The following is a 10,745-nucleotide window of genomic DNA, read 5'->3' as shown; positions in this document are numbered from 1 at the left end:
ATAAAGATTAAGTATTTATTGTATCACTTTAGGTATTCTATTGTTATTTAAGTATTTAAGAGGTCAAGTCAAATAGCATTTGATAAAAATTAGATACTCGTTGTATCACTTTAGATATCCTATGATTTTATTTGATGAATGTCAAATAAGTCATTCAAGATTAAATTTCAAGTATAATTTTTAACCGAATTCAAGTAGTTAAAGGGTCATAACAAGTATCACTTGATAAAAATTAGGTATTTATTATATCACTTTAGGTATTCTATTGTTATTTAAGTGTTTAAGGGGCCACGTCAAGTAGCATTTGATAAAAATTAGATACTCATTGTATCACTTTAGATATCCTATGATTTTATTTGATGAATGTCAAATAAGTCATTCAAGATTAAATTTTAAGTATAATTTTTAATCGAATTCAAGTAGTTAAAGGGTCATAACAAGTATCACTTGATAAAAATTAGGTATTTATTGTATCACTTTAGGTATTCTATTGTTATTTAAGTATTTAAGGGGTCACGTCAAGTAGCATTTGATAAAAATTAGATACTCGTTGTATCACTTTAGATATCCTATGAGTTTTATTTAATGAATGCCAAATAAGTCATTCAAGATTAAATTTTGAGTGTAGTTTTTAACCGAATTCGAGTAGTTAAAAGGCCATAACAAATATCACTTGATAAAAACTAGGTATTTGTTGTATCACTTTAGGTATTCTATTATTATTTAAGTGTTTAAGGGGTCACGTCAAGTAGCATTTGATAAAAATTAGATACTCGTTGTATCACTTTAGATATCCTATAATTTTATTTGATGAATGTCAAATAATTCATTCAAGATTAAATTTCAAATGTAGTTTTTAACCGAATTCGAGTAGTTAAAGGGTCATAATAAGTATCACTTGATAAAAATTAGATATTTATTGTATCACTTTAGGTATTCTATTATTATTTAAGTGTTTAAGGGGTTACGTCAAATAGCATTTGATAAAAATTAGATAGTCGTTGTATCACTTTAGATATCCTTGTTGGGTTGCAAGAGTGCAAACATAGTCCCACATCTAAAACACATGGAAAAGATCATGGATTTAAAAGGATGGAAGATATCACCATTGGTATGAGACCTTTTGGATTGAGTCCAAAAATAAAATCATGAGGGCTTAGGCCCAAAGTGGACAATATCATACTATTGTGGAGATATTTTGATTCCATCGGTACTAACAAGTGGTATCAGAGCGAGATCACTCTTCACCGACTAACCGCTGGAAGAGCCATGATCCAGATATAACCATGTGGGTTGAACCTTAAACAAAGAAAGTGGGTGTTTGCGTGTCTGAATCAAGAGGACCAGACACCAGGCAGAAAGTCCTAGTTGTGGCTAGACAAGAAGTCCTAGTAGGTCGGGTGGACCGAGGGGCAGAAAGTCCTGGTGGGTCGAGGATTCGGACGTCAAACGGAGGCTCTCCGTTTAAGGGGGGCCTGTGGTCCTTTGTTTGAGGGGGGATTGTTGGGTTGCAATGGTGCAAACATAGTCCTACATCTAAAACACATGGAAAAGATCATGAGTTTAAAATGATGGAAGATATCTCCATTGGGAGGCCTTTTGGATTGAGCGCAAAAACAAAACCATGAGGGCTTAGGCCCAAATTGGACAATATCATACTATTGTGGAGATATTTTGATTCCATCGGTGCTAACAATCCTATGATTTTATTTGATGAATGTCAAATAAGTCATTCAAGATTAAATTTCAAGTGTAGTTTTTAATCGAATTCGAGTAGTTAAAGGGTCATAACAAGTATCACTTGATAAAAATTAGGTATTTGTTGTATCACTTTAGGTATTCTATTATTATTTAAGTATTTAAGGGGTCACATCAAGTAGCATTTGATAAAAATTAGATACTCGTTGTATCACTTTAGATATCTTATGATTTTATTTGATGAATGTCAAATAAGTCATTCAAGATTAAATTTCAAATGTAGTTTTTAACCGAATTCGAGTAGTTAAAGGGTCCATAACAAGTATCACTTGATAAAAATTAGGTATTTGTTGTATCACTTTAGGTATTCTATTGTTATTTAAGTATGTAAGGGTCACATCAAGTAGCATTTGATAAAAATTAGATACTCGTTGTATCACTTTAGATATCCTATGGTTTTATTTGATGAATGTCAAATAATTCATTCAAGATTAAATTCCAAGTGTAGTTTTTAACCGAATTCGAGTAGTTAAAGGGTCATAACAAGTATCACTTGATAAACATTAGGTATTTGTTGTATTACTTTAGGTATTCTATTGTTCGATTTTGCTATCCTGAGCGCCGAGTGTATGCGTGCCCGTGCGCTTCACGCGATCCACCGTCCATCACGGGATCGCGCGCCAGATCTGGACCGTCCAAATGTGGGAATACACAATATTCTGCCCCGACCCATCGTCCCGTTTCTACTCGGCACGCTGTCGGCAGCCACTCCGTCGACCCTGGTCCGATCAGAATCTCCAGCCAACGGGCAGGTGTCGCCTTCCGACCGATCAGGACCCGGACTCCGATCGAATTTTGGCCGGAATCGGCCACGCGCCGCTGGCACCGATTATGTTACTCAGCCGGTCGGTCTCCGACCAAATCACGACTGGAGACTGGCCGAGGAAAGATTGGCGTGCGACGCCGGCCCGTCCTCTATCGAATTTCGATCGTGATTCGGCCAAAATCCTGCCTGATCGCGGTCGACAGTGGTCGCGCCACCGCCGGCCGCGTGATTTGGCTGTTTCTGACCAAATTATGTCGAATTCCGACCACTATCCAATCGGAATCCGACGCCGGATGAATCTCCGACTAGCAGTGCATCGATCGCGCTCGAGCCGGCTGCCGGCGGTAGCCAGACGGTGCGGCAAGGCCGGCGGCAGCGGCGACCTTGTTAGGATAAATTACATATAATATTTAAAATACCTCTGCTCTTGTTAGGATAAATTACATATAATATTTAAAATACCTTGAAATTATCTGACGGTGGGTCACAGGAGAAGATGGATTAGGAAAGAAATTACTTCTGTGGGAGAATACGAGTAAAAGAAGGGTAAAAATGGAAATTCAATTTAATAGAAAATTAAAATTATGATTTAGATGGTTGTCAGGTACCAAATCTTAAAAAAATAAAATAAATAGAGATAGAATTCAAATAAAAACTTACAAAAGGGATTTTAGTCCAATTTACTTTTAAAATAGTATGTTTGACATCTGCCCTATAATGTAACCAAGATCGTAGGATCTACATGTACCATACCAATTCCCATCCAATCCCCACTCTTACGGTTGGTGGGGACGCAACGGCTCGGCAAAAATCGCGCATTTCGACGGTCGCCCAACCAGTAGGTGAGTTCTAGGCGGTGATGTGACATTCTCAATTCCCTTCTCTTTTGCGTTGGTTTCTCAAGATCCTTGTTTTGCCCGAAAGATCTTACCGCCTCACTTGATTCCCATGTATTCTCAATTTTCGCAGATTTGATATTCTAAAGAATCTTTTAGATGGCTGGGCTTATTGGTGCCCATATCAACTCAGTTTGCTCGTCGTACAATCTCCTGCGTGCATCTTGTCTTCGATCCAATGCTTCGATTAGGACTGAAACCTTGTTCTGGAATCCTCCGAGTGCTATGATACCTTCAAAAACGCATCTTGTTGTGGCCGCATCGCTGCAACAACCTTCGAAGAACATTTCTGCTGTCCAGTATAGGAAATCTGAGCCTGCTGAAGGTTGTTGCTTGAACCTTTAGATTTTGGATTATGCAGTTTATTGTATATCGAAATGCGTTTTTTTTTTCTTCTTACAAGCATATTATCCAACACCTCCCAGACGTGCTCAAGATATGGCGTAGCGCAAATGCCGTGTGCTTTGATGTCGATAGTACTGTTTGTTTGGATGAAGGCATAGACGAACTAGCGGATTTTTGTGGTGCAGGCAAAGTTGTTGCTGAGTGGACCGCGAGGTAATTACTTTGACCCTTTTTCTTCAATCTTTTTTCATTGACATCCACATGAATTTAAGATAATTAGAGGGAAAGTATTTTCCCCTCCTCTTGATACTTCAGGGCAATGAGTGGATCAGTACTATTTGAGGAAGCTCTAGCTGAAAGACTTTCTCTGTTTAACCCCTCACTCTCACAAGTCCAAGATTTTCTGGAGAAAAGACCACCTAAGTAATGATGATTTTTTTATTGTTTTAGGCAGTGTTTCTGTGGCAAATATTAATTGTGTTCAGTTATACTCTTGATTTACATGGAAACTAAATCACGCTCTTTAAATTTTGTGTCAATTGTTGTTCGGTGGACAACAATTAATGTTCACATGGTTCCTTTTGTTGCTTCTTAGATGATGCATACAAGTTAACTGGTGGACTATATCAGGTGTTCATCTGTGAACTAACCTCACTTGTTATTGTGATCCAGAGAGACAGGAAGTCTATGCTCTCTTCCAAAGACTGCCATTTGTAGACCCATAATTTTTGTACTTTTCCCATCATAGGGTAAATAGTGACATTTGAATGGAGCACGCAACCATACTTTGCTGTAGTAGACAATCACCTTTTGCTTTTTTGGCATACGAATATCGATTATCTTATATTAATATGGAACATAGGAACTCTCATTGGCAAAACAATGAAGATAGTAGATACGATGATTAGGAGAATAATTAATATTTTATGTTTACAAGAGATAAAATAGGTAGGTGAGAAAACTAAGATGATAGAGAACTTAGCTTTTAGGTTATGGTACACAAAAAAATAGTAAAACGAGAAATGTAGTAAGTATTATTGTAAATAGTTGGTTAAAGGACGAAATAATAGGAGCAGTTAGGGAAGAGAGATAGGATTATAACTCTCAAAATAATATTAACAAAAATAAAAAATTATTAATGTAATTAGTATATATGCACCTTACATAGGATCAAATGAAGACATCAAACATAGGTTTTGGGAAAGACTTAGATAAGGTAATATAAAAAATTCTAACAAATGAGATGATGTTAATAGGATATCTAAATGAACATGTAGGAGTAAGAAATGATGAATATGATAGGATGCACGGAGGCTATAATTTTGGAACAAGAAATGAAAGAAAAACTATATTGGATTTTGTGATAACATATGAATTTATAATAGCTAATACGTTTTTTCAAAAAGAAAGAAGAACATCTAGTTACTTTCAAAAGTGAGAATAATAAATCGTAAATTGACATTTTTATAGTCAAAAAGAGGGATAGAAAAATTTATAGAGATTGTAAGTTCATCCCTGGAGAAAACTTAATCATCCAACATAGGTTAGTGGTGTTAGATACTCCCCTCAAGTATAATATTAGTATAAGAAAGTATGCATAACTCCTACGATCAAGTAGTAGATACGTTTTTCAAAAAGAGAAAAAACGCCTAGTTACTTTCAAAAGTGAGAATAATAAGTCGCAAATTGACATTTTTATAGTCAGAAAGAGTGATAGAAAAATTTATAGAGATTGCAAGTTCATCCCTGGAGAAAACTTAACCATCTAACATAGGTTAGTGGTGTTAAATACACCACTCAAGTATGATATCAGTAGAAGAAGATGTACATAACTCCTACGATTAAGTAGTAGATACATTTTTCAAAAAGAGAAAAGAACACCTAGTTACTTTCAAAAGTGAGAATAATAAATCATAAATTGACATTTTTATAGTCAAAAAGAGGGATAGAAAAATTTATAGAGATTGCAAGTTTATCCTTGGAGAAAACTTAACCACCCAACATAGGTTAGTGGTGTTAGATACACCCCTCAAGTATAATATCCGTAGAAGAAAATGTGCATAACTCCTACGATCAAGTAGTAGAATTTAAAGGATTGGGTGCAAAGTATTTTTAAAGAGAGGGTAGAAGTACAAGTATTAGGAGAAATATATGACGACTCAAATACAATATGGGATAAAATGAAGGCAAATTTAAAAATAGTGTCCAAGAGCGCAATCAGTGAGTAGACCATAAATACAAAAGAGAAAGCTCAAGATATTAGATTAGACAATTAAGTATTTTTTGCCAACTTTTGAATGCTTCACTTGATCCCTTTTTACAACCTTCAACATCAACAACTTTGTCTTTTTGTTCTATAAATTTATCAATGATTAGTTGACTGGATCCACCATCAATAGCTATTTCATTTCTCGATCGCTACAATCTTTAATTCGCTAAAGGTTACCTCAGTCAATTGGCTTCCACCATTAGTTGATTGTTGTCTTGTAGATCGTAGGTCATTTATCTTCAATGTGTCAGATCAATCTCTACCTCAATCGACTCAATTCCAACATTATTTGACTGCCTAGTAAATTTAGCTCCAAACAAAAATATTCTGTTTGTGAGTCACTATCCCTGAGTCGACTCCTTAATTGATTCAACTCACCAATTGATTGGGAAGACCTTTTAGTTCACTAGAGCCTTGACTATAATTATTCTAATGATTGAGTTTCACCTAGGTTGAGAACTAAAAAATATTCTGTTTGTGAGTTACCATCCCTGAGTCGGCTCCTTAGTTGATTTAGCTCACCAGTTGATTGGGAAGACCTTTTAGTTGGACTAGAGCCTTGACTATAATTATTCTAATGATCAAGTTTCGCCTAAGTCGAGAACTACTTCTTCCAAATTTGCAAGTCTCTTGTAGCTCAATTTTGCCTCTAAAGTCGTTTTCCACTAGGTCTCCCTTGGATGCAATGAGCCAATAACTTACTCCACATGTCATCCTTCACTCTTTACCTATGTATTTTGCCTTCTTCTAATTATTGTCAACGGTGCCACCTCAATGTTCTTCGTCTTGTGACTCCTTGGATGTCCCATTTCATCCTTCTATAATTTCTAGTGAACCTTGAGCCACCAATCCAACCAACTTGGTCGTGCTAAGTCAAACTCCATGAGCTACACCAACACCACCTCAATGTTTCTCGTCCTTTGTGACAAAACAAAGAAGAAATTCTGGAGAAAATTGTATATCTTTCATTAAGAGAATTACAATATATATACATCAATACATTCCTTGATTTTAGGGTCTGAAATAGTAAGCATAATCATATCCCTTAATCTTAGACCTATTATAGGAAAATTTACAGCAGTAATTGCAGCAAGAATAATAAATATCCTCAAGAGGAAATCAAGGGATCTTGAGGAGGAAATCAAGGGATATGCAATAAATATCTTCAAGAGGAAATCAAGGGATCTTGAGGAGGAAATCAAGGGATATGCAACTAGAAATGGAAAGATGAATATATTGACACTTTGGTCTCTCAAAATGCCTTATGCAATTTTCTCAATGTTTTGTCTCATAACCTTCCAAGCCATTAAACTTGTTGTCTTTGACGTCAAGTTATCATCCACATTCGACCTCCCGCATGCTTCATGTGCGTCCTATTAAATCTTTTACACAACTTTAATCTTTTTTCCTAAACATTGAAACTCATGATCGAAACCCATTGATCAAGTCTGATTATTTAGAGTAACAATTGCACCAACATTATTATGTCATTTTTGTTAGGATCAAACACGCTAGATTATCGTACAATAGAACATAATAGATAAAAACTAAGTATAAGAACATAAATACACACCAGATTTAATGTGGTTCGACCATCCCCAGGGTTCCTACTCCACCACTATGTCTCGAATGCGAGCAATATGTCTTTCTCCTTTCCGAACACCTTTTGATGGTGGAGAAACCTCTTACAAGTTAATCAAGCACACACAAATAATGAATCAAATAAGCAATAATAATATAATACACAAAGAAACTTTACTGAAGAATAGACTCTAGAAGTCCTGAGTACGATTGTACTCGTCTTGACACTTCTTGGATCACTTGAGCAAAACTTTAAGACCTTGAATGCGATTATGAGAGTTTGAGATAATGTGATGTTGTGAACCTCGAGCCCTTGTCCTTCTTTTATAGCTTTTTATCGAATGCTGATGCAACACCTTGTTGGTAGCTTGGAAGCCTTTCAGGCGCTTGGACCCTTGCTAACTCAGCTGTCGATCCTCGTGAACCTTAGATTTCGCTGACTTGGCGACTTCCAGTAGCCTGGACCATCTTCGATCGCGTGGAACTTGGTCAACTCTGATCCTCTTGACTATCTCATTCGGATCGGCTTGATCCAGTCTTTGAGTCGCTCAGGCCATTTCCATTTTCCAAGACCTTCGGGTGGCTACTACTGGTCACCTAGATACTCCATGTGTCAACTCTAACTTCCTGCAACACAAGATTAGTCCACAAACACATAAGTTATGTTATACTTAGTATTTGGTCTACCTGACCTATTGACTTGCTTGGTACTTAGTATACCTGATTTATCGGGGCTTCTCACTTTCTTAGAATTCATTCCTCCAAGACTTCTCACTACCAAGAGTTCACTCCTCTAGGGTTTCCTTTTGCCAAACATTTAGCTCCCTTGATCTACTTGGACTTTTCCTTACCTAGGTCATCTTTGACCTGTCAGGACTTCCTATTTTTACCTAGGTCACCCTTGATTTGTCAGGACTTTTCACTTTGCCTATGTCAATTTTGACTTGTCAAGACTTTTCACTCTGGTTAGGTTAATCTTGACCTGCCAGGACTTCTATCCAACTGTCAAGCATGTGTGTATCCTTGATATACTTGGACTTTTACCAATTTATTTTCAAGCATCTAGTCAACCTTAACCTGCTTTAACCAACCCTTGACCTATTTCGACCAACCCTTAGTTAACCTTGACCAATTTATTTGGTCAACAAACCTACCAGCCTCATCAAACCTTGGGAGTCGATTGCATCAACAATCTCCCCACTAAATATATTGACTAACTACATTAAAATCATAAAAATCTATTGCACTAACCATCTCTCCCTTTTTAATATTTGAAAATATCTTTAAGTTAGACTAATCACTTAACTTATCTTCTTGGATCTTGTGCCAAAATGAAAGAATGAAAGTTTGAAACTAAACTCTTCTTCTCCCCCTTTGGCATTCATCAAAAAGTAAAGCTACCTACCTTTTGAATTAAAGTTCTAAGGACCTCTTTAGTTGTTGCACCAACAATTTCTTAGGTATGCATTTGTGAGATCACTAACAAAAGGCACGTATGCAATACAGGGACTTTCAATTGTAGTCCATTTCTGTGAAGTTATTTAAACTATGTTCATGTACTACTAGTGTTTTGGTCTTTTAAATAGCTTCACAGGAACGACCTTGCTTTTGCAGAGGTTGCGCAGATAAAATGCTGACATCCGTATAAGTTTTTCATCTTGTACAGTTGTTCTACATCTGTTATTTTAATTACTACATTTAAACATATTATTAAGAAAAATGATGATCATAACATGAAAATTGTCATCATATTGGTGCTTTTTTGTTATCATACTAAACTTTTTCAAAGGAAGTAGTCTCTAATCTTGTTTTGAACTTGATAATGTTAATTAATGTGCAGGATTTCTCCTGGGATTGTGGAACTGATAAAGAAACTGATGCTTAGAAATATAGATGTATACCTTGTATCTGGAGGCTTCCGTCAGATGATCAATGTATGTGACACCTGAACCAATTCTGCATTGAAAGGTCTTTAGTGACAATTAGGTATTAGATGCGAAGTAAAGTGTATAGTGTCTATTTTAGAACATGATGTTGGTATCTTTCAACCCTGATTTTAGCAGGTTCTGCATTTGTAGTTCGTCATGAGTTCATTAATCAATTACTTTACACTTATCTGGTAGGAAGACAATCAAATGTCAATGGAAATGCTGGCTTTCGGCCAATCACTATTTTTAGGTTGAATTGAACTAATTAGGTCTCACTTGTGCCTTGTACCTCTGGAGCTCTAAGATAAACCCAGAAATCTAATAAACTTTTCTCAGCTAATTAATTTTTTTGTATCTTAAAATAAGCCTGAAAAATAGAGTCCAACACATCTTGATGATGACGATGAGGAGCTCTAAGATAAGAAATTTTATTAATAACACCTACCAATTGGTACAATGAGCCTGTAATTTGGTATCTTAATTTTATCTTCAATAGACCAAGCTGACCAACTATTGAATTTGGCAGTTTTGAAGGTGCTGTTTATAAATTTAAAGCACGTATCATAAATTGAGGCTTCAAAGATATCCCAAAAGAAATAAATTGTATTGCAGGGAATAATTCTTTTAAACTCTTGATTTGGATAAATGAGAAACATTTTCTTGACAATTGAGAGAACAATATTTTACCATCATAGGATAGACATAGAAATGGAGTGACATTGGTTCGAAATGACTGGTTTGAGAAAAAGGAAATCCATTAAAGTGTATGAATATTGGATCAAAAGGTATTGCAGGATCTACTTTTCAGTTTTCCTCAGTTTCATATAAAGTATTTTTTTTTTTGTGTGTGTGTGTGTGTGTGGTTCCTGATCATCTAGCATGATTGAAAGAAATCTGCTACAGTTTGCCTTTGTTGTTGATATTTCTGTATCCAACAATTCTTGTGAAGCCTGGAGCATCTAAGTCTGTGGAATTCCTCTCCAAAACATTTTTGCAAATCAATTGCTCTTTGGGAGTTCTGGTGAATTCATAAGGCTGTTGATGTCAAGGAGCCTACTTCGAGGAGTGGTGGAAAAGCGACTGCTGTCCAGATAATAAGGTTGATTGGTAATGCATTATGTACTGCAACCAGTACTGAAAAAGTTACTTGATCTGAAAAGCATTTTTGTATTAACTTTGCAGATTCATAATTACAAAACAAT

General features: G+C 35.9%; 1 pseudogene; it reads left to right on the top strand.

Annotated features, from left to right (window-relative positions):
• The first annotated feature begins 3,429 nt into the window (after window positions 1-3,429).
• On the top strand, window positions 3,430-10,650 carry LOC141816783 (phosphoserine phosphatase, chloroplastic-like; annotated as a pseudogene).
• Window positions 10,651-10,745: the final 95 nt, after the last annotated feature.

The sequence above is a fragment of the Curcuma longa genome, unplaced genomic scaffold, assembly GCF_044706935.1.
Source record: "Curcuma longa cultivar G26 ecotype Majalengka, Jawa Barat unplaced genomic scaffold, ITB_CL_G26_1.1 contig_18151, whole genome shotgun sequence".
NCBI lineage: Eukaryota > Viridiplantae > Streptophyta > Magnoliopsida > Zingiberales > Zingiberaceae > Curcuma > Curcuma longa.
This window is presented reverse-complemented; position numbering and strand designations above follow the sequence as displayed.